Source organism: Parasteatoda tepidariorum, chromosome 3 (assembly GCF_982258835.1).
Source record: "Parasteatoda tepidariorum strain Cologne lab strain chromosome 3, Ptep-v5.0, whole genome shotgun sequence".
NCBI classification, from domain to species: Eukaryota; Metazoa; Arthropoda; class Arachnida; order Araneae; family Theridiidae; genus Parasteatoda; species Parasteatoda tepidariorum.
Window position 1 is genome coordinate 54,807,375 of NC_141757.1, and position 26,644 is coordinate 54,834,018.

The 26,644-nt window shown below is 26.9% G+C and overlaps 1 protein-coding gene across 2 annotated transcripts in view; it reads left to right on the plus strand.

The window, feature by feature from the left end:
• LOC107453216 (uncharacterized) overlaps positions 1-26,644 on the plus strand; it is a 144,603-nt gene that overhangs the window by 19,403 nt on the left and 98,556 nt on the right. The window lies entirely within an intron of this gene.

Consider the following 26,644-nt stretch of genomic DNA (forward strand, 5'->3'; position numbering starts at 1 on the left):
CCGCTTTTTGACATTTCATTGTTTCGGAAACATTTATTTCACGTTATCGTATATTCGAATTGCTTTTTCTCATGAACATTTTGTTATAGACGATGCTTCCCTCCGTGATGATTTTATTTTTTAAAAGACCCAATCCAAAGAAACAGCTTGCTGTCGCTAAATCCTTTTATAAAGACATTTTGAAATGTTTCTTCACGCAAAAACTATTCTTTTAGATTGTATAAAAATCTACTAAACATTCTCAAAACTGACTATTGAAGTTTTGAAAAACATGTTATTCTATCATTATATTTAATCAGAAGTGATTTGTTTAATTAAGAACAATAAACACTATTATCTTATTTTTGCAACAAATATGAATTTTAAATAATAGATAAATAAAAATTAAAATAAAAATTAAAATAAAAAATAAATGTCCTTGCATTTAAATTTTCTAAATAGAAATTGAACAATAACCAAATAATTATTATTTACGCAATAAATCCCACACTTTGAAATATCCGTATCAAATTACGGTATAAAATACCAGCACACTTAGTGTTATACATCTTGCGTAAAATCCATTTATACCATTAAATAGTACCATAATTTTTCTTTTAATATTTATTTAACTAGAGTTATTCAATTATTTTACGGTAATTATTACTGTTTAAAATCACCGTATGTTTGAATTTTCGTTCAGTAACATATTCCGATAAAATCTAATTTTAACTTTTTACCGTAATTTGATTCAGAATTTCTTCCTACAGTGCAGGCTACAAGGTCGATCTAATAAAGGCCTAATACATTTCATAACATTAATAATTAAATATGTATTTCATTTTTTTTTTCATTTCTAAGTTTATTTACCTTATCGTATTTTGATAGAAATTATTCATTCTAATAACAGTCATTTTTCTTAAATTGCCAAATTGATTTACATAAATACTTGACATCTTTGTGATCCAAGAATAATATGTTGAAGTATTTGTAGTAAAAACAAACGTGTTTAATTTCTTATCATCAATTCATTTTAAACTTCTAAAGCTTAGTTTGGAGTACGAATGCAGCATTGGTAAACTCAGCCAAATCATGAAGTCTTTGTTCTTTCTTGGAAAAATAATTTATAATATGCTGTAAGTCGAGGATTTCAAATTGGGAAGAGAATTATGTTGGTGCTTAGAAATTCTTTCTTTGACACTTCATAATATATGAACAAAGTTTGAGTTTTCATAGTTTAGTTTTTATAAAATCCTTTATCTATTCTAAGGAGAAAAAAAACACTACTGCTTCTTAATGGAGTCTTTGGAAGATCGTTCAAGGAAAATTATATAGTATGCCAACTGCCTTAGCTCTCTGAACAACAGCGTTATTTATTACTTTTTCAAACTAATAAGGGCCAACACCTGATTTATAATTTTAACGAAAAGTATTTTTACTAAAGGTAAATAATTATCATTAAACGATTAGAAGCAACTTTATTTTGTAATTTTTGGACAGGAAATTTATTTATTTTGTAAATTTATTTCGTAAATATAAAGATTATGATAATTGAAAAATGTGTCAATATATTTTGATTTTATCCAAACAGAAAACAATTCAATAAATAACTAAAAAAGAGCAATTCAATAAACAACTTAAAGAAACTCTCTCAATAAGCATCGTGGAAATATTAATGCAAATATTGAAAGGTTTGTAATTTTTCACTGAGATGTGCATTATTTCAAAAATTAAAAGGAAAATATATACCGATATATATATATATAACAATGGAGCATCGTTTATACGACGCTGAAGGGACAACACCGAAAAACGTCGTATAAGCGATAACGTCGTATAATCGATTTCAACTTCCAAAACTAGAAACTAACTCTGTTTACAGTTAATTTTAATGTTTAATGCGTTGATTTACATAAATTTATAAATTGGACAAAGCGAAACAAACAGATAACCATAGAAAAAAAAGAAGAAAAATTATAGTAAGCAATTTGAATTTACATTACCTTTATTTATTTGATAATCCAATTTTTTTTTTACTTTAATCATTTCCCGTTAAGTTTACAGAAAAAATTATCTACGGTTGTTTGATGTGATGATTGACGTTGAGCTTTAATTAATGACCTGTGCAATGAATCAAGGTCCTGAAAAAATTTATCGCTGGTATTGTGGTAAAGAAAATAAGTTCTTAGTGTTTCAATGGAATTCATTGCATCTTGAAAAGTAGGTGGAACAATTTGTTGACATTCCACGTCATCCTCGCTGTCACTATGTGGCTCTGACTGTGTGTTCTGTATAAGCTCATCAACAGTGAAAATCGCTGACGTTACTACATCTTCATCGCAATCCATGTATTCATCAAAAGTTGCCTCTGCTGCGAGCAAGTTCCAATCATCCTCATAGATTATTGTATCATCATCTCTTACGTCCTCTCCCCCAGTATATTCGGTTGTTCGATGGACAAATCCGGCTTTTTTAAAACAGTTCTTTATAGTTGTGGTTGTTACCTGAGACCGTGCCAACGAAATCATATTCATTGCCTGGAGAACAGTTATTTTCTTGGGATTAGGCTCTGCAATGCTTTGAATAGCGAGTTGAATTAACTGCTTTCTATACTGCAATTTTAGATTCTTAATCACGCCCAAATGTAATGGCTGAAACACACTTGTGCAGTTTGCAGGAAAAAAGTGAACTTTGACATTTTCCAAAAATGTTTTATCGGCAATTTAGCAAATTTCTTCGTTTTTGACTCTTCATAGCATTGTCTAGCTTTTTCAGCCATTTAGTAAAAATTGCGGTCGTCATCCAAGCATTCTTATTTGCATCATAATCCAGCATATATATATATATATATATATATATATATATATATATATATATATATATATATATATATATATATATATATATATATATATATTAGAAAGAAATATTATATATATAAAATATATTAGATTGTTGGATACTTAGTTTCGTAGTTTTAAGTAATATGACAATAAATGAGGTAACAATAAAAAAAATCGTTTAAATCTGAAAACGTTACTAAGATTTCAAATAAAGTATTGTATTTGAGAAAATATAAGCAAATTTACTAAAAAATGAAAAATATTAGTATTCCTTCTCAAAGCTCTTCTTTTTAACTTTCCTACACTTAATGGAAGGCCGTTTTGAATCACGAAAATTTTTAACTTTGAAATTTTATTCCGAAACTCAATTCTTCTTTTCAGTCAATTGATGGATTTTTACCCTCGTCTCTGTCATTAATTTTCCTTGTGTGAAGACTTTTTCAACTGCCGTCAGATCTCTTGAACATCATAATGCAGCTCCTTTCCCCCGAGCAAACCATAAAATGAATTGTTGGGTAGTTTCTTTTTTCTACTCCTCTTCTATTCCTAATGTATATTTTATGAATTTTATCCTATTTTTATCAGACCGACATAAAATTCTAATAACTAAAATATTATTACAGTGCTTTTTTTGTTGTTGCGAAATGAACTCGGGAAAGAAAAGTTAATAATACTGAAAACAATTAAGGTGCATTTCATTTATTAAATATGTTAGGATTTTCTTTTAATAATTTAATACAAGCTTGAGAACTTTTAATTCTTTGCAAACACTTTTGTTGCTCAATTTAAAAAATGTAAGAAATAATTTCCTCTCGTGGAAAGTTGTTTCATTGAAGAATTGAGATGCTCAAAAACTTCTAAGGACTCCTTCATAAAATCTTCGAAATGGTCCTCCATAATTGCTGAATAAAATATAACTAGTACATCAGTCGAATTCTTTTTACAACAAAAGAATTTTTGCATAAAGCAAATCTATAAAATGAAAGAAAGAAAATTATAACTTTTCTTGTTCAGAATTAATATGCCTATTTCTTTAGATATTGATTTTTTTATTAAAAAGGAGAACAATAATTATAGTTATATAATCATTTATTTCTACATTATAAATTAATAAAAAATCTAAATATATAATTAATTTTTTAATGGTAATACTTTACTCCACTTACATGAATCGAATTGTATTTCTATCAAAAAATTTCGGAAGAAAAATAAATGATGAAACCAAGCATAGACTAAAAATTAAATCTATGACTTTAACAGTAATACGGATTAATCATTTCGTCCTTCATAAATATACATTATTTTTTGATAAGAGATGAATTTAAAATGTACGTAAGCTGCTTATCTCAGTAAACACAATTGGAAAAAAACAGAACTAGAAAGAATAAGTTTTAAAAAATTTAAAAAAAAAATCAGATATGACATAAATGAAATGAGAATATTAAAGCACACTAATTTGAATTTAGAAACTCCTGGTAAATGGAATAATTTGTCCATAGCTTTTAATTTTGTTTTGTTTTTTGTTCAGCACTGAGCAGAGATTAGACATCGAGAATAAAATATCTGTAATTAAAGTATGTCTATATATTCTGAGTTGATAATAGTCATGCAAATAAGATGATGTTTTCTCATATTGATGTTCCAGACGTTTAGTTTATTTACTGCCACGATTTGCTTTAACAATAATTTTAAACTGGAATAAATATGTTTTTCATAAAAAGCATAAATTTTATTATTCAGCTAGCATTTAAACTTCAAATTTAGAAATTTTTGCAATTTATAAACTTATTTTTAAGGATTTTAATCTATTTTAAATTCGGGTATAGATCTCTTCCATTGAAAATCACAAAATACATCTGAAAATATCAAAATATGTATATATTAGTTCTAACCATTTATTTTATTTTTAACTGATCAACTTAGACTTCTTAGTTAAATAAGAATAGTAATATATTTTAATATAGAAAAAAAATCTTTTTGTATATTTTGAAGCATTTTGATATTTATCCTATAACTTTGGTACACATATAGTTTTAAATATTTTATATACTAAATTAGTATCTTGGTATACTCCTTTTGATTTTAACCATAACCTGAAGAGCCAGTGTAAATAATGGATACTGAAATATCGCTAAACTCTCTTCGTTTTTTATGGAACCATTTTCTAGAATATGATACAAGCAAAAATTTTGTTTAAGTGAAGAAATAACTATCGTCACTGCTTCAATTTTGTAAGGGAACAAATTTAGTAAAAATTAATGAAATAATTCGTTATTCAATCCCCATGAAAAAGTCTCGTAGTTCCTAATGCATCTATATTTTCTAACTATCACTTTAACGCAGGACCCATATATGTGGCACTATACACAAGGACATAGAAAACAAATAGAGATAAATTAGATCCATCTCGAAAACAAGATTTGAGCCCCTTTTTATCAGGGTACGGGCAAACTCCTTGACCACCATGAAACCCACTCAGCTTAATTCGTCACTTCATTTTCGACTGTCTAGCTTTCATTCTACCATTCTGTCATTTAATTTAACAATCTCCCACAATGCACTACGATGTGGTTTCGAGTTGAGGAAACATTTTCGTCATATATTTAAGAGTTCGTGTTTAGTCACGAATCACATTATTTCATGGTGATAAGATTTTCAAAATTACAGAAATAATTAAAGAAATTACTTAAGCATTATCTTACAAAATAGAGGGACTCGTATACAAAATATTTCATTCACGAAAAAAAAAGTTTTAAATTGATCAAAAAACCAAACAGTTACGAATGAAATCATTAATACTTTATTTCATTTAGTAAAAGCAGCTCTGCATAAAACAAAAATGACAGCAGACATCATTAATTGATTTATATTTAGAAAGAAGTTTCTCCTTTTTTAAAAAAAAAAATATTTAATAACTATACTTTATTCATCTTATGATGTTTTAAACACCCGTCGACACCGATAAATGTTTCGAAAATAACATAAAAAAAAGTAGGAAAACTTTGGAAATATTATGTAACTAAACATTACAGCTAATAGCTGAGTGAAAAAGGTCAAAAGGTCATTAGACATGAAGCTTATTGGAGATATTTCTTCTTTCATCTCAATTATTGATCATCGGCTAAAGTTCTGAGAGAAATGATGAAGAAAACCCCATCACTTGTAGTAGAAAGCTAATGGATCGGCTGGATAGGTTAGAAGTTTGATAAAAGTATTTTTAAAAAAAATGAGGAGAGAATCCTATTAGAAGAAAAAGCAAAATGGCATAATAAAAAATAACGAGTAAAAACTAATTCTTATGGAGCTAAGTAGAAAATGAAGATTACTTTATTTTAAGCCTCTTATTTACTTTTTATCTTGATCCAATACCCGTAATTGGACAAAACTTCGATATCAACAATTATCGGTATTTAATTCATATTATTGATTTTGATATTTTATACGAATGATTTTTAAAATAAATTATACTTTTGATGATTGATGAAAGCTTGAATCGGTCATTAGGCTGTTGAAAGTAGCATAATATTAAGCACAAAATACTAAATTTTTGCTCCTCAATAAGGTATATTAATAGATGGAAAAAAATTGAGATAGAAAATTTGTTTTATATTAATTAACCATTAAAGAAATTTAAGATATTTTTGAGGTTTATTTGCGGTTGTTTTAAAGTGTCTAAGTTGATCTGAAGTTTTCTCGAAGCTGGTTTAAAACACGATCCTAAAAGGTTAACCTGACATGGTGTATAGTCGAAGTGGAGGAAGTTGTTTTATTCACATTTGAGGTTGTTTAGTTGTTGATGGAAAACTTCCTTAAAGCAATCAGCTTAGGGAGGATGTATTTGAGGTGTACGGATTATTTTCGCTACACTTCGCGAACTTACGTGTATTTGAGGTGTAAACAATTTCACCCGATCTAAACCAAAATTATTTCTTATTTATATTCAAAGGTTAATTTAGTAATGTGTAATTGGGGCAGAAATTGAGGTTTACTAATGAGGCTATTTTTGGTGCAAAACATAACCTCATTTTCTACCTTAGGTGTATTTTTTTGCATCTTTCAATCGCAAAACAGCCTCAAAAATACCTTATTTCTTTTAATGGAATTCACTTTATGTATTTTATATTGGATAAGTTTAAGGACTGAAGAATTATTTAATATTTATTTTATAAGCATAAATTAAAGTAAATTAACACAATTCGAAGCTACCTATATTCACTTTTATTCATTGAAATATTTGAACAATTATTATTTTTTGTTATGGTTAATAAAATTTTAAATAGTATTATTGCTGAAAATAACGATTATTATTAAGTAGTAAGCCCCAGAAAAACATGTAAAAAACACATTATTCGCAAACATAAATGAACAGAAAATGCGTATGTTTATTTTCACAACAATTTTGCATCAAATGCAATAATTACCTAAAACACGCCATCTACCTATTGATATTACAAAAAAAAACTCTTCCAGAGAACGGTCGCTAAGTTAAAAGTAACTTAAAATTAAAAAAAGTACAAAGCCGTTGTAACATTTTTACAATTTAGAAGTTATTTTTATAATTCGAATACATTTTTGTTAAGCTTGGTGGCAACTACGTCTCACACTCACTGTAACTCACTTGTTACTGGTAACTAACACTTTCTCACCAGAATTGTGTGGTCAAGCACCATATTTGGCATCGAAACATTAAGCGAGAAGCAACACAAATCTTGATTTCTTTTCTCTCAGCGAACAATACTGATAGTGAGCAATGTAAGCTATGAAAATAAGCTCCATTCATCCTAGTGTTCTGATTTGACATATACTTTTACTAAACCATTGTTTGTCTGATAAGAGGTTTACTCAAAATATGAAAATTCATTTCTACGCCATGTTGAAGATAACAATTTGAAATTGAAGAATGCTACTATTTCTGAATTCCTAGTATTACCAAATATCACCATCCAATTGTATTTTGAAACATCTCATTTACATCCACGTAATATGTTAAATAAGCACAGAATATTTGGGTATGAAGTATTGTCTCACCCTCTCTAGTTTTTGGACTTTGATGTCTGCAAGATTATGTCTAAATGATTATTTGTCTGTCAAGAAGTTTATTAAAGCATTAAAATTCATGGTTTTATCAGGTTGGTGGAATCAGTATAAAAATGTAGAATTTTAGAATGTCAAATACTACCTAATTTTCCGATTTTTGTTCTTTTGTTTGTTTTGTGGATTGATTCTTAGTTGCATTAACCAAATAAGCAAAAAATATCAATGTCAAACGTTATTAAAGCCTAGACACTCTACTTCCACCAATTTATTTTCCAGATTTGTAATCATCTATCTAAATATTATTTATTTTATCATCTAGATTAATATCTGTCTGACCAGATCTTAACTCAAAACACGAGGTATCATGGTCTTGCTAGATAACTGGCAACATGATGAAAATTAAAAATGAGAATATTTATAAAGTCAAGAACTAGTGCATTTTTTGGTGATGTCCAATTAGTTGTGATGGTCATTTTTTGGATAGTTAGTCTGACCTGATTCATTATATATAAGGATTTAGTACCGAATGCATGTATTCTAACATCGCAATTGAGTACTTTGAACTTGTTATTTTTTATTTCCAATGAGCTGCACAATCGGTTTGCCGATGAGCTGACCTCGAGCATTCTCCAGAGGTGGTATCCACTCTTTCAGGACCACCACAAACAGTGAGATACCGTTGGTCGTGTTAATTTGGACGTCTAGTTTCTGCCACACTAGATGACAGCACTGAGACTCTATTAGGATGTTAAAATGCACAAGGAATTTAATTTTGCCGAAAATGCCAAGAGCCAATAAGGCACTCCAGGGATCTTTTATATGCCGCATAATCATACGACATGGCCGCTGAGGGTTTTCTGCATCTCGAAAATCCAGTGTCTGGGCCGGGGATCGAACCCGCAGACTTTAAACTTCCTAGTTTATTTGGTTTAGTTATAAACATAATGGAAGGGCATCAATATAAAAGATATCTCGACAAATGTCAAAAAAGTTGCAGTTACAAAGTTTTAAATGACATTTATTGAATAGTAATATATATATATATATATATATATATATATATATATATATATATATATATATATATATATATATATATATATATATATATATATATATATATATATATATATATATAGATATATATATATATATATATATATATATATATATATATATATATATATATATATATATATATATATATATATATAGATATAGATATAGATATAGATATATATATATATAGATATAGATATATATATATATATATACAGATATATATATATACAGATATATATATATACAGATATATATATATATATATCAGATAGGATACATTTTTGTTGGGTTTTCTTTAAAAATATTTAGTCCATAAGTAAGTGTTTCGATTTTCTATTTTTAAGAACGCTTAAGCCTATTCAGGTGAGTAACTATATGTGAGAATAGTGTTATTCAATTCAGAAAAATCAATTCATTTGATAAAGACTACTAAGATAAAATGAAGACGCCGACGATAAGGCCGACGACAAACCAACTGCGCCACCCAGCCACCAACTTTATACTAATCATATGGGTTTAACTTATCACGTGGTTGCGTGCAACGGTACAGCTTTAAGGCTTGGGTGCATTATCAAGCTGAATCAATATTTGGTAAATACCTACTTGGATATCTGCAAGTGACGTCACGCAAGTGCGTAAAACCTGATTAGATGACTCAAGCGTGACATCGCTTGCAAGTAAAAAGAAATTGCTAAATTCATACATACTTTCTGTGCAAAAAATGTCTGTTCTCCATTCATAAATATGAATAATCATAAAGTTATCATGGCGTAGGTTGCTGCGTAGCTGAATTTCTTTCTCCATTGCAAAATGCGAACATCATAAATTTCTTTTGAGAAACCGAAACATTTGCTAGCCTATATCAAATGGTTCTTTTTCCTTTAAATAGAAAAGCAATATCTGTAAATGCATTAGTGCTTACTTCCTCGTTGATGTACAATCAGAACTCGGATGCTTCATCTAATTCAGGATATTTCCAAATCTCTTTTTTTTTTCTTCGAATGCGTCGTATAAAAAAACCAAGAAAAATATGGAAAGCGTGACATCGTCCTTCTCCTCTAGAAGCAAGCTTTTTCCTTTCATTCCACGGAGCGTAAAAAATGAATGATTTGGCACCTCAGCGTCAGAACAGACCATCTTCTTCCTTTCTTTTGAAGAGTGAATTACGTGGACTCTCCCTTTACTAGCAAAAGCTCTTTCTGCCAACTGCTTCCTGTGTTTGACAGATCTTTGTCAATTTCTTATTTTCTACAGTTGAAACGTTCCTAAATTTGGAAAAAAATATTGTGTATATCTTCGGGATATTTCTTGTCGCTCTTTTGTACTCTTATCTCGGTATATATTTTTATGTGAAAATCATAGCGCGGTCTTTTATAACTTGGAATTCACGGTAAAAGATCATAAAAGATTTACAAATGCAGCTTCGAACATAAATGAAAAAAAAATATAACATTATTACTTTTACTTATTTGGATTTAGACCCTATTTGTAAAGACATACATCTATGTTTAAAGCAAATTTCAGATAGTTGTTTCTTTTAATTGTTATCGCAGCAATTATTGCAGCAAGTTAATAATATGATTGATAACGAAATGACGCAAAAGCATCATTTCATTACTTTCTCTGCAAATAAATTAAGAAACTAAAATGTGTTTATTAACGTACACTGTAAAAATTCTGTATGAAATTACGGCATACGGACTACTTTCACCGATCAATTCATTTTTACTGGAAAATGTTACGCAGCAAAAAATCTGATATACAGTAATTTTTACAGTAATAATTACTATAAAATCACTGAATAAGTGTAATTAAATAAATAATGCTATAGTAATTAGTAATTAGGAAGTAATATTTTACAGTGAAAATATATTTTAAGGTAAAATTAATTTTTCGGTCCGGTACCATAATTTGGTCCAGAGTTTTTTCAGTTTATTTCAGGATTTAAATAATAATAATTAAGCGATTAATTTTTGTTATATTTAATTATACTTTTGCTTTATTTCAGATTAATACCTAAATAGACTTTTGTGCTCCTAAAAAAGATATAGTGAAGAAATTAAAATTGTAATAAATATAACTATGTGCATTAGGTAAATCAAAGTTTTACCACTTTAAAACGATAAAATATGAATAATTAAAAAAAGTTTGAGAAATGATTCTTTCAGAATTATTTTTTTCAACATTTGAGGTGTTACAAAAAAGATAAATTAAAAAAAATAGTGTATTTCATTCCAAATAGTAAATAATTTAGCTTCTCGCATCGTCGTTTTCTAAAAAATTTGAATTATGCTACGAAACATTAAGCATTCAGATGCGAAAATAATCATGTTATATGCATTATCAAAATTACTTAGGTTTTTCTGGCATTATCTGTCATAACATAAAAACACCAACAATTATAAATCATTCTTTTCCTGTTTTCTTTCAGTTTTGTAATAAAATATTTTTTCCTACAAAATCATTCATCATTAGTAATTACAAAATTACATTTCTTGCTTCATTTAAAAAATTGAATTCATATTTAAGTTTTATGGTAACGCAATCCACTGTCAAACATACTTTTTTTTTTCATTTTTTCGAATTGCTGTTTACATTTGTAGCAAAAAATTCAAATGTAACATTTCAAATAGAGTTCCATTTATTCAAAATGTTAAATAAAAAAAAGCTATTTAATTTTATTTTTACATATTAAACTGAAACCATCAAATAACCATAAAGGTATTGAAACTGTAACTGTGAGGAAAATCGCTTATTGACTATTTTCATCTAATGCGGTTAAACAACCAGAATTTCATCCGCGACAACTCGGCAAAGAGACAATTAAAATCGAATGCGTGTTCTTCAAAATATGGAAATTAAGCATTGTGATAAGGATTAAGAATTCATATTTTAATTTTCTATTACCAGATGCCTAACACAACAGCAGCAGCCGAAAAATCGTGGAGAATTAATTGTATGATGAGCAGCATCTGAAGACCCACAGTACCTTGTAGCAGGGTACATATTCCAGCCAAAAAGGAGAATTTTATGACCAGTTGAGCGAGTATTTGAGTTGAAGCGTTGATACCACGCTGTATCTTTAATTTCTTCAACACACAGGTAGTTTCCAGATTCCTTCACCCCTTAATTGGTAATCCTGGACTTTTGAAATGCAAAATTCTCAATCACGCTTACATAGTAGCAACCCAGAGCTGCTGATACTCAAAAAATTCTAGTATTTACCATCTTTCACGATAGATGGCACCACCAGTTGAACCATTTTAGCCACATCTCATGGTTTATTTGAAAAAGCGCAACTCATGCTCAACCTAAATCTAACGTCGATTAAGTTAAGCAGATAAAAAAAATTTCTATGTATATAATGCTTTCTTCTAGGGAAAATATCGTAAACGTATAGAATAGCTATATGAATGTAATACTAAGAAACAGAATGGTGTAAAGTTTTTGCGTATTGATTTCAACATGTAATAATTACTCGATGTTAAACGAATTGCTATGCATGCCAAATATAGTTTCTAAAAACAGTACTGTTACAAGGCTCATCTGAAAAAATTGTAGTGGAGATGAAATTAAAACAGTTAAATGAAACACGCTAGGAACAGCAACCGCAAATTTCAAAGCATAATATAGAATTACTTATGTAATGTCAGAAATTATTTTTGTTTAATATATTTTAATTTAAGCCGTAATAGAGTATTTTTTGTTTCCTTTTTAAACTTCCTTTAGATCTTTTTCAACTTATCTTTACATATTAGTTTTGATATATGTCTATTTAATTTAACCTGAGTTCTTTCTTACGTATTCTTATGTATTAGTTAATTTGTAACATTTTATTCATTTTTTTTTTTAATATATTGAAAAACTAAGACCATGTAAGCATTTTGGACATTCTAATTATTTTTCTCTTTACATTTCTGAAAAGGATCCTTAAAAGTATCAAACAACTGTGAGATAAAACATATGTTTAGCTGAAACTTAAAACTTATCTTCAATAGTTTTGATAAGAAGACCGTTTTAGATACTTAAAGTAATTTCTCTCCGTTTTCGAGATAATATCGAACTGAAAACCAATATTTTTTTCATCGCTCTTACAATGTGAACTAAGTAAAAAATATCAAGAAGAAACTTTTATCCTCTACTTGAAATAGTAAGAGGATATTAACTCTGAATTAAATTTATAGAAAAAGATACTTAACTTATATTTATTTCTAACTTCTTTTGAACTATTTTTGTTCACTTCAAAATTAAAATACAATGTGTTACAGCTATTAACGAAAAACATATGGGTGTTTTCAGGAAAAAACTTTAAGTTTTAGGAACATGTTTCAACAAATATTTTATGTTATTTATAGATAAAAGTATGTTTTTTGAACTTTGCCACATAGTTAAACTTGGAAATAAAGTTCGAAATAAATAAATTAACTAATAAAAATAATAAATGTGGCCTAACCAGCCATTTAAGCATGAATATTTGTTTTTTTGAGCTTTTAAGAAGGACTGAAATCATTACGTCTTTTACAACAATTTTATTAAGAAACATGCTTTTTTTTCTTTTATATATATATATATATATATATATATATATATATATATATATATATATATATATATATATATATATATATATATATATATATATATATATATATATATATATATATATATATATATATATATATATATATATATATATATATATACCCAGATATTTAAATATGAATAACTAATTTTAATGCTTCGAATTAAAAGTTAATTACTAGAAGAATTAAAAGAGATTAAATACAATGTGATTTATATATTAAAAAATAAGTAAAAACCTTCTGGGAAATCCTTGTATTTTTTTTCCAACTATTTAGATGTTTTTCTTTTCAATTTTAAATTGCTTTTAAGGGAAAAAAACCTTGATTATTGTATTAAAAATAATATTAAAATATAAGATAAGAAACACTTGTTTCAATATTAAACTTGAAACTTAAGTAATGCTCAGATTCGAAAACTTTTTTAAATTATTAGTATTTTTTAACTTTAATATTTATGTACTAGAAAGCATTGCTTATCTCTTTTCAAGTAAATAAGTGAACCTGAATGCTATTCAAATTTGTGGAGGATGTATGTATGGTTTTCTCTAAGACAACAGCAATTTATGTGGTCAATTTTGACATTTACGGAACAATAATTTTAACGAAAATAAAAAAAAACTATTTTACTTATCGAAATCATAGACACTACACTGTTATAATTTACATACTTTAGTTACCGTAAAATAAACAACAATCTCCCCATACAATTAACCGTGAAATTTAAGGTTAGGAATATTTATTTGCATTTACGTTTTTCATACCTTTACAACTGGTATGAATGAAAAAGCCGTGAATACAAAAGTATACGGTTTTGTCGCAATTTACAACTAGCATGTTTTAAAAACGCTAAAATTGAGATTTAACTGCACTTTAGAGTTAGACTTTTTGTTACGAAATAGACATTAGAGTTAGGTTGTAATTAAGTAAAGTTTATTTATCGTATCTAATTAACCCAAATTTCACGATAATCGTGAAATGTGAGTTATTTAGTTTATCTGGTGTTGCCATCTGCAGTGGAAAATACCAGACTCCTTTGAGTTAAGCAGCTCTTTGGTTCTGCCATCCTAACTTGAATGAGAATTTCATATTCCAATGGTCCAAGATAACCAATTGAAAAAGGCAATGTAAACTCCTCATTGAGGCATTGAAGGAATGGCGTAAATATTATGGTGTCAACGTTGAGATTCAAAATCCCGCTATAGTAGTTGAGATTCAAAGATAGTTATAGTAGTTAACGAAAACTAAGATCGTTTGGTTGTTTTAGTTTTTTTTCACAATTACATAAATTATTTTTAATCTCTAAATCAGTTTTTAGTTACAATATTTTCAATCACTCCCCACGTTTAATTACTTTTGCAGAAGCTTAATTACCAATTTAGTCTCCGTTCGCTAATTATCTCAAAGTGAGTAAAACTCTCTACAAGTAGAAATATTTGACCCAAATTTTAAGCTCATGAAAATTCATCAATAAAACATAGCATTTTAAAATTTAAGTAAAAATAATATTATGTCAACAGAAAGCAAACGTTTTAGACTAGCAAAAAATTTCAAATTTTCATTGCAAATCATAAAAAAAGTATTTTTGTAAATGGCAGGAAAAATTTTCGATGATTTATATTTATATTATATTTTAAAGTATAGTTTATGGATAAATAACTAATTTATTTCCAGACAATTAGTGTAACTCCGGTTCCCAGTAAACAATCAATCGAGACTGGAATAGTATAACAATAAAATTTATTACCATATTTTTGGTAACTGAAAGCATTTGACAAAAAAATGCATTTACCTTGCATTTATTTAAAAATGTGAAGAATTAAATTTTTTTTATTCTTAAAAATAAAGAACATTATTTTAACCTTTTTTATGTAGCGATAAAAGAAAAATGTCTGTATCATGCCTATTAATATGGTCAATAAATTTCACATTTTTCATACAATAAAATTTTATTTCCATACAGATTGTCTTTGACTATGTCATAAAAGCTATGTACAGGGAATAATTTGCACAGATTGTGTGAAAAGCCTTAAAATCGAAAAATGCGAAAGACTCTGAATTTGAATGATTCGGGGCTGGAAAAGAATTCAAATAGACCGTAAAAAGTATTGCTAGCGAATTCAGAGAAATGGAAAACGTTATACCTGCCAAAAGATTTAAATTTTTCCATAAGAAGGAACTTCTATTTTTCCTCCCTATGATAAATTAACCAAAAATATTCTAAAACTGTTTGTACTGAATGCTTCTTTTCCATTACACTGCGGGATGTAAAACTTAATATTATTCATGGGTTTCGTAATGAGTTGAAAATATAATCATTTTTATTCTTTCAAAAAGTATTTTTTTATTCATATAATTTCTGTTTGCTCAATTTTCTTTTGTTTTCTTGTCTCAAAATCTGTACCGCTAATTTAAAAATTTAGTTGTTTTTATCTGTATTGAAAAATTGTGTAAGTTATTATTTATATATCAAAATATTTTTCATGTCAATATTATTTTAAATACAGTAAACAAGCTAAATAAATTTTACTTTTATGATCAGACTTTCATGTACTAAGATTATATCTTAATGACAAGAGGGACTAACAATAAATAATCTAATTAACTCGTGCAGGTGATATATTCTTAGTTACGAAATCAGACAAATTAAAATATACTTTTCCTGAATAAATATACCTTTTTCCGAGTTTCGACCCTTGAAATGTCTAGGGTAGACTGAAAATATGGTCCGAATAGTTTTGTCTCGGGAACAGACAAAAACTTGGACCGCTTTCCTGACAAGACTAGAAAATGGGCTGCATTAATTAATTAGCATGATTAAGGATCTCTCGAACCTTTAAGATTTAATTCCTGTACGTGAAAATCAATCTAGTCGTTAGATCAAAAATATTTCAGGATGTTCCCTTTTTTACACACTTTTTTACAATTATTGTACAAGTGTTTTTACAAATATGATTTTTATGCGTAGTAAAACTCCATTTTAGAAAAATTTGATCTGTTATAATAGAATTATTTCTTCAAAAGCTAAATAAAAAGAAATTCATGTAGTATGCAAGAAAAAAAAAACAAATATTTTATATAACTGACATTTTTTAAGTTAATAACTAAAAGGCGTTTTTTTAATTTTTTTTTAAAAACAATTGAAAGTTTCAAGTTAGATTGTAATCAAATTAACAGTCTAATATATTGTAAAAATTTCATGCGGGAGAAATATTATTTGAAGTATTATTTGAGTTATTATTGAAGTACACATTTAAATGCTTTAGTTAATAACGTGATGAAAAAACTTTTTGGGGGTGCCTCCTTATTTGTTTTCAAATAGTTAGATTGGTTAATATTTGAGTTGAAAATTTTATTTCTATAATTATAATATGTTAATCATCCAGAAAGCAAAAATCGGTAGAAAGTCTTTGTGTATAAAATATATATTAACGAATCAAAAATAAGATAAGCATACGTTTAGATACATTAAGATATGTGATGTTTTCTTAGTATAGCTTAAGAAAAATCTCATTATAATAACTGGATGTTTTCACGAAACAAACTAGTACCTCTAATTGTGTGCTAAAGAACTATTTTGAGCATCAGTTCTTGCATTTTTTTTTTATCGCGCAACTAATACTAAAACATTAAAGCCGCCATAAAAAATCTCATTTAGTGATATAAGACCGTGTTGTGATGTAAAGAAGATTAGCTTTTTTTTATAAGATCATATCAAATAATGTATCTTGTCTTATTTTTAGCACCTATGAGAAAATTCATCAAAACTCTAATATTCTTCTCATATAATATAATTGAGATTGAATGCATGATCTTGGATCAATAATTCTGGCTTTTGATCTACGGCAATTCTAAAAGATAATAATTGAAGTTAAAGGCTATAAATATTGATGCTCAAGGTGGTTCAATTTAAATAAGTTCATCAAGTTTGATGAAGAATCATGTTTCGCCACATTTCACGAAACATAAGCAAGAGGAAGACAATTGTGCGTATGAAATGAGAGTTTGTTCATAATTCTGAAGCTGAGTCGCTATCCTTGTGTATTAACCACGAAATTGACTGACTTATAATATGCTTTTGCAGTGAGAAAAAGACAGGTATAATTACCGTACTGTTTGGCAATGATGTTTCTAGTAAAAAAAAAATTACATTTGGTAATAAAATCAAAATATATGATATTTAAACAATTCCTTTGATAATTTTGCCGTTCATATGGTAACGGTTTAACGGAAATTTTGTTTTTCAAAATTATAGTTCTTATTGCCACACATTTAGCAAAAAACGAAATACTATAAAATAAATTTAATTGAATAAAGGATTTTTTTGCCATTCTCTTAGGTATTATGATAAAATTCATAAATTTTATCAAACATTTTAAAACCATATTGAATTGTCAATTTTACCAAATTCATTACCGAAGCGTTTCGGTAAAAATTAACTTTTTGGTTTTCCCATAAAACCAAAAACATGATAACTTTTACCATGTATCTTTTGACCATATTTTTTTCTTAATTTAACACCAACTTTTCTTTTTCTTTTCTAGAGAAGTTAAATTTTAATGCCGCCGTCAAGTGAGTACTACATTAGTTTATATAGTTATTTTGACGATAGTACAAAACATAATTAAAATATCAGCGGTAACTCGAGAACAGGGTAAAGTTCTATTCAGTTCGTGAAAGGTTTACGAATTTCAAATTTGTCAAAATAAAATTTTTTTTGGTTAATATCATCTTTATGATATTTTGCGTCATTTCCTTGTATTCTATCTTTCATTAACGTACGTCAATATTAATATTAATGTTATAGAAACTACATTGGGCCAAAAAAACAGGTTCATCCTGATTAACTTTTGATCTAATGATTGGATCTTGACATTCTAGGACTTGTTATAATAGGTCAGCCTGAATTGCTCAGAAAAATTCAACCCCTCTTCAGCGACATCAATTATCAAGCTCCTAGCCTTTAAAAACAAATTCGTCATGTGAGAGGAAGAAAGCAGAAAGTACATTTCAAAGGGGGGTAGTTTAAATGAGTTGATAAATATTAGCTATTTTCTCGCCAAAAGATATTCTTTCGCAAGTTGTTTATCTTTTCTTATTTCCATTAAAATATTTTTAATTTAATCCTTAGTGTTTAATCCTCTTAAAATATGTCTTACATTAAAATCCTTTTCTTTATTATTTTATTTTAACTTTTAACTTCTTCTGCTAGAAAATATCATTAGACTTTTATTTAAACTATCATTAGACGCATTTTTTGAAAAAAAATTTACACATAATACAAAAATTTTTAGAGGCTTTATCCGCAAGCATTAGTTTCCGATTTCGTAATGTAACGTATCGAATGCACTAATTAAGTGGCATAATTGAGACCACAGTTTTGAACCATTAAAATTGAGTCCTAGTACACGAAAATCCTATCGTTATATCAAAAGTTATTCTTATATTTTAATAAAATGATTTAAATTTGAATATAATTTTCCTCTCAATAAATTTCATTTTGAAAACTTCTATTTCTCACTCTGCAATGATTGTGAATTATCTCTACAACCATTAAAATGCATTTATTTGAGACTGATTTTGAAAAAATAAAAATCTGAATAATTTTTAGCATACTTGAGCAATCAATAGTTATCTACCATAAAATCAAATCTTGAGGTATAAAATATTGTTTTAGACTTTTAAAAATACAGGAAATAACTACTATTTTGCTCAGATTTGAACTTCATCACTTTCTCCAACTTAAATTATTGATCAGCATTTTGAACCCTTGAGTCAAAAACATCTTTTTTTAAAAATAAAGATTAAAATTAAAGGACTTAAGCCACTTTAAAATAAAATCGTATTTTTCTAATGCACTTCATCTCATGGGCGTGATTTAATTTAAAATTGAAATCAGGGAAGCGTGATCAGAAAGTGATTACCCCGGTTACTCCTTTTCTCGGTGGTCCTGGCATATTGATTCAGATTACTTAATTTTTTCGCTCAAAAATCAAAGTTAATGGATTCAGACGGATCGTCCTTATTGACTCTTTTCCTTATTATCTTTCACATTTTAGAGAAGAAAAAAGACCTCTTTTCATTAGAGAAAATAAAACTATTTTCATGAAGAATACCGTGGAAGAATATTGAGTTATTTTAGATGAATATGTGATAAGGTAAACTTAAAATCTGTAACTAAGAAACTGGTCTATGAATTAAGAATATCATATGCATTTCAAGCTAAAATTCTTATTCACATTCATAACAGGGATAATTAATTGAGGTTGAGATACTTGTAATATGATATTTTAATTTTGAATAAATAATTTCTTTTTTAGCTACAAAATTAATTAAGAAAAATTATACATTCTTCTATATTTATTGGAATTATTTTAAGAAAAGTTATTTGTTTTTGAAAATTTCAATTACTGTTTTATAATTTATTATGATTCATTTAAGTGAATTACTTGCTACATTTAGTTTTTATAAAAAGAAGTAAAATTTAGCTTTAAATATAAAATTTAATTTCTTCAGGTAATTATAGATAAACGAATTTTTCGAATTGTTTGTGTAATTATTTTAAGTTTGAGACTTAGTGTAATAAACATTTATATTTTTATGCGGAATGTTTATAAAAATTATCCCTCAGTAATTTATCTTTCCGTAGATTTAATTACTTTTCTACAGAATGCAATTCCTTGTTTTATTTCATTCAAGAGCTAAAAACTAAAATTGATAAGATTTCACAAATACCTAACTTTAAATTTTTTATTTTATAACATATCTTTGTGTTATTTGATATATTACCTTTGATTATAATACTGCGTAAATGTATTCTGCAGGGTATAACAAGTAATATTTGGAAAATGTTAAAATTATTTATTTCATTCGTCTCGTTATTTATTTTTGTTATTATACCAAGTCTTTTTAAATTCGATGAATTTTAAGTCTTTGTTATTCTCCAGATATATAGTTTTTTCATAAAATGATAAAAACAACTGGAAGTCATAGAAACCCTTCATTTATAATAAAATTAGAACCATAAGCCTTTGGTTAGTTGATATTTAATTTAAAAAATGTTAACTAATTCCATGCAAAAAAAAATTTTAATTTTTGAAGAGGAAAATTGCCAAACTTTTTAATCGAATATCGTTTAAGTATTTTTAAAAGTAAATATAATATCGATTTTCCACAATCTAAATAGAATCACGGAAAATTATTCCATGGCATTTAGATATATTTTCAGTGATTTTTTCAGTACTGAATATTCTAAGTAACTGAATTAAATTGCAGTTGGCAAAAAATAATAGATTTCTACTCTGAGAAAAAAAAGCATAGTCAAAACTTACAGAATATGATATATAACGCGTTTCTGGCTTTATTGGAATACCAAAATACTCGGTAATTTCGACCGAAGAACTTTGCCAATGATTTTGGTAAAATTTATTGTAAATATGGTTTTATAATATGTGATAAAATTTGGTAAATGTGATAAAACTTCGTAAAACTACTTATACGGTTAAATTTACTATTCAATTTTGCATTTGCCAAATGTTTGGTAATAAGAACTATTATTTTGAGAACCAGAATTTCTAGTAACCCAATAATATATAAAAGTAAAACTGCCAAATGAAAATTTTAAATGCCGTATGTTTGGTTTCTATAACCAAAATTATGCTTTCTTTTCCATCAGAAATATAATTATCATACAGTACCGTGATTTTAACAGAATTCTTTTCTTCATGTACTTACGTAAGACTTTTTAAAATTCTCAAAGTATTATTTCTTAATACTACTTGCTTTTCCCTTCACTTCCTTAGAGAGAAATATCAGATGAGTAAATGTATTTTGTACCCATAATTATACTTTTAATATTTTAAATCCTTATAACTTCGAAACTATTAGTCTAACATATCAGTCAATTTGACTAACATATTTAACAATGATTTACTTGTCTTAATAGTAGCTTTCAACCTCCTGTTCTCCAGAAATGACAACTGAGCTGAATTCGTAAATATTTCAACAAATTATATGCCTCAGTAGTGTCTTATTGAAACTATTTTGGGATTGAGATTGATTTTATAGAAAAAAAATCATTTAGCTTATTTTCTAAAATTGATTTTAATTTTCAGATCAATTTTTTTTTTGTGGGAAGACTGTAAGAGATTTTTAAATGTCAACCATTGTAATAAATTGCGCTTAACCTGAGTTTCTGAGCTTAAAAATAACCAAATTATGAATTCTGTGTTTATAACTGTAAATGAATTGAAGGAGAAATGAACGAACGCATAACACACTAGATAACGGCTCAATAGAGTTAATCTCTTTTCTTGACGCCAAGTGAAACTTAGCCACACAAATCATACACGGAGAAAAAAAGTCAGGTGGAATTACTGTACTGCAAGGTAATTATATTTCTTGCAAAAAATCTAAAAGAATCCATTATTCTGGTAATAAAAACAAAATATACTGTATTTCAAGCATTATATTTTTTCTTTCAAATTATTTTTTTTTTCTGATATTTTTTCCTTTAAATGATATTCGTTTTACAAAACTTTTAGTTTTAAAAATACATTCCTTATTATTCAGTAAATAATACAATACTAAAAAGAAGAATTTTCCGAATAAAGATATTTTATGCCATGCTTTAAAGTATCATGATAAAATTACCAAATTTTGCCCCTTTATCAATTTTTATTACACATTATAACACTATATTTCAATGTGATTTTAAATAAAAATCATTTAGAAACGCTTCGATAAAAAAGTCGACTGTTTAGGTGGTCCCATAGTAACAGAAACACGGTAAATTTTACCATATTCTGGCAGTTTTGACCATACCTTTCTTCTCAGTGTCTTTTCAAAGACAAATTTTCCCCGCTCAAATTTCAAAGCTGGTGAGAATTCTTCTACTAATGGCCTTACGAATGGTTAAAAGAAATAATTTTATTATTAAAAAGGAGATTTTTTGTTTATTTTAACAAGAATTTATTTAATACTATAGAGTGCAAAAATTGCAAATGGAATTTGGTAAGTACAAGTTTTATCTCACGGAAAACAACTGCAATTGTTTTTAAAATAAACATTTTCTGTAAAGAAAATTACTGGCAAGCTAATCACGACAAAGACTTTAAGTAACACTTCAAAAGAAAAAGAAAGGTTAAGATTAAAAATGAAAATAATAATAGAAATACAAGAAAAAAATTAAAGTGATAAGTAAACAGAAGAAGTCGCCTCTAGAAAACTTATTTTTAGAGAAAAATATTTATCGTTATTTTCCTTCGGGGATTTTCAACTTTTTTTTGTCGAGAACAACCTTGGTGAAAATTAATGCAAAGACGCAAAATATTCTAAGAATCTGAGAAAACTATTGCAAATAATTGCGTGTTATAGCGTACTTTCTAAAATATGAAGAAAACAAATTGTAGTTTAAGCAAAAATGTGCTTTTTACTTGTTTGATTAAATATATATATACATTCAAGAAGATTAGTTAAATTGTTTTTTTTCTTTAATGAAAATTTAAGTAAATACGGAGAACTTTAAAGTAAATCTGACGAATAAAAATATAACTGATACTATTTAAATTCTTTAATTTAGTTGAGTTCGAAAGATACGTAAAGTTGGCAAGTTTTAATAATTGTAGTTTAACTTCTGAAAGACTTGAAACGTTGATTTTGAAACCAGAATCTTTTGACGTTAAAACCTTTAATGGAATTTGAGTTTGAGAATATTTCTTAGTTTTCATAAATAATTCTGCATCTTTTTCATTAAAAAAATTTATTATATATTCGTTGAATTAAATTAGTCCTTACATTTTATTATTTCAGTAATGAATAAAGACGAATATTTCGTGTATTAAAATGACTGCATCTTCAGGGTTAAGTGTTATTTTTGTAAAACATCTTTTAAGACATTGATAAAATAAAGATGAAAATTGTACATATTATGATATTTAAAGTACATAATTCCTATTTTTTCTTTTTATCAGTATTAAATAGACATGATTTTTATTTGATTACATTACGTTATCATTTATGCAAGAAACATTAGTTACTCATTAAACAAAAGAAAAGCTGAGCGAAATTTAGAATTGAATTTACAAGTTTCTAAAATCCTTATATATTTATATTATGTTTATATATTATCCTTTTTTTATTTACAAATAGACTGTTCATTTCTTATTTAAACACAGAAAATAAGACTAATTCCTTTCAGAAATAATTTTAAAAAAGCATTGTTTTATTTTTTTTCTATTTTTGACATTCAGTATTTTCGAATAACTTTATCTCTTTGTTCATTTCAAAATACTGCCTTATCTTCTCAATATTGCCTACTTTTGTTATAATGGATGTATCGTAAAAATTACCAAAGATAGCTCTTTTTAAATAGCTATTAAAAAGCATAATATGTAATTGAGTCTTCAAAACTCTTATCTCTTTTTGATGGAATCATTTTTTTTTATTTCTGGAAAAAATAAGTAATAATCGAATTTCTGTAATATATTTAAGTTCATATCTTTAGGATAAGCTTATTATTGAACGGAATAAAAAAAAAAGAGACAATGTTTAAAGTAAAATATTTTTTTTTAAAAGAACATTTATGGGTATTATATCCAACTGCTATCTTATTCACATAAGTGTGAACAACTGAAGTGGGTTTAGTACAGTTTTGAAAATGCGGAAAATTCTAATGATATTGTGGTGGCGGAGTTATTGACCATGCCGACCTTTATCTATCAAAAGGTACCTCGTGATTGAATCAAATTAGCATGTCTTATATACCAGTGAATTGATGTTTAATATTCGTAGTGGTAGTTACGCCGCAATATTAACCGATTTAGTTTTAACCAATTATTATTTTTTCCTATCTTTTCATAACTAGTTTTCATAAGAAATACTTATATTAATTTCAATATATATATATATATATATATATATATATATATATATATATATATATATATATGATTACGGCCTAGATTTCATCATATGTAAATTACATACGGAATTTTTTTTAAATTGTCATATAAACTACAAATGCCTTCTACCTTCTCACTGAAATTTTAGTGTATTTTTAAATTCCCCTTAGAGTTAACATGTGTACTTGGTCTTACACTGCAAGTGGGGTAATGGTGTCATAGTGGTACTAGTGGGGCTATGATTTTTCAGAAATGCTATACTGTACACAGCTAAACAATGATTATCTTGTTAAATGCAGAGATTTTCTAGGTAGATCAGTTTAGCTCCAACCAGAATATCGGCTGGCTGTTCTTATCAACTTTCAACTATTTGTCCTTTATGTAAAACTATTGGATGTTTTAGAAAGTTTGAGAAAATCATTTTTATTTAATTGTGTTAAAACAGCGAATAGATCATTATTTTGTATTTTATTACTACCACGCAAACTATTTCAATAGAAATACTTTCAGTTGCCACTTTGAATCAAAGGTCAAATGTTATTCAAAAATATTCGAAGAAAGGCTACTTTTTTACATTTTGATTTTCAAAATCCGCTTGCGTAAACAAGAAACCACGAAGTTATAAATTTCTACCGATAAATACATACCGATGAATAATACTTAAAAAACAACATATGTGAGGTGGATATTTTGCTTGTCATGTGCGAAATTTAATGGATTCTTACATATCAGAAATAAGATAAATTTACAGATTTATGATTACTGATATATGTTTATAATATGGCCCTCAACTCTGAGACTCGTACGTGTGTAATAGAATACGGGAATAGTTATTGGTGACTATACTGAGAGAAAGTATGGCCTAGCTAGAATATTGATTACCAGAGTGTGATAAGATTTACAGTGCTTCTGATTCCATATAAACACCAAATTCTTCGGTAATTGTTACTGCAGCACTTTGATAATGATTATTAAATTAACAATAAAATATGGTACTATAATAAGCAATAAAGTTTGGTAAATGTGGTAAAAGTTGGTAATTACATCATGTCACCTTAGACCGTGGCATAAAAGCAATTTAGCTTTTAAAATCTAGTTTTCATTTTCATATTTTTACTAAATATGTGGTATTAGAACTATAACAACTTGAAAACCAGAATTTTCAGTAAACCGTTATCATCTGAACGGAAACTGTTAGCGAATGAATGGTTTAAATACCATAGATTTTAGTTTCATGAACCAGAATTATGATTTATTTTACTACAAATGTCAATTAAGAGAGAAAGATATATATATGAAAATCAGAATGGTGGAAAGGCTTGAACTTTTTTTTTGCTGCTTTTATTTGAAGGAAGTGTCACTGATTGTCATAGGCAAAAAAACATTATTCCATTAATTTTTATAAAAAGGCAAAATGTTTTAAATATTTCTTTTATAAAATAAAATAAAATATTTTGCTTTGCAAGCATTTTTTTGAAAATGTTTATTTTTTATAATGCCTCAGTAGTGACGGAGTGTATTTAAAATAAAATACAATGTTTCTGCTGTATTTTAATTTCAACTTTAATTCAACAAAAGATATATTTTTATTAGAAAACTTTCTTCAACTAATGGAAAATATTTTCAGCGATAAATCATTATTTGAATTTAAAAATGGATTGCATACGGGCTCTCTCCCTCTTTGAAAAGTAATTTAAACTAAAAATCACTTTCGACTTCTTTTCCTGTAACTCATCATTTCAATCATTTTCTACTTTCCTTGAAAAAGATTGATTTGACGAAAGTATTAATCAATCAACGACCTCTTTAATAAAATTTTTATTTGATTTTTGAGTATAAATAGCTTTTAAGACTTATATTTTTCTTCCTTCTGTAATATTAAGCAATAATATACGTGAGACATTATATATGGCTACTTGACATTTTAAATGCGTATATACTTGTCATATTATTTATAGTATATCATGCGCAATGCTATACAATAGTTATATGAGCCCAAAACTCCACAACTTTTTTTCAGAATTTAAAAAGCATTATGTTTTAACTATGTTCTCAGCTATAAAAAATATAATAATATTTTATTTATTTTACTATGTACTATAACACTAAAACTTATGTGCACCAAATATCTATATCTATCTATCTATCTATCTATCTATCTATATATATATATATATATATATATATATATATATATATAAGTTAAAAATGAAGATTAAAAGAAAGATAAATTATAGACATA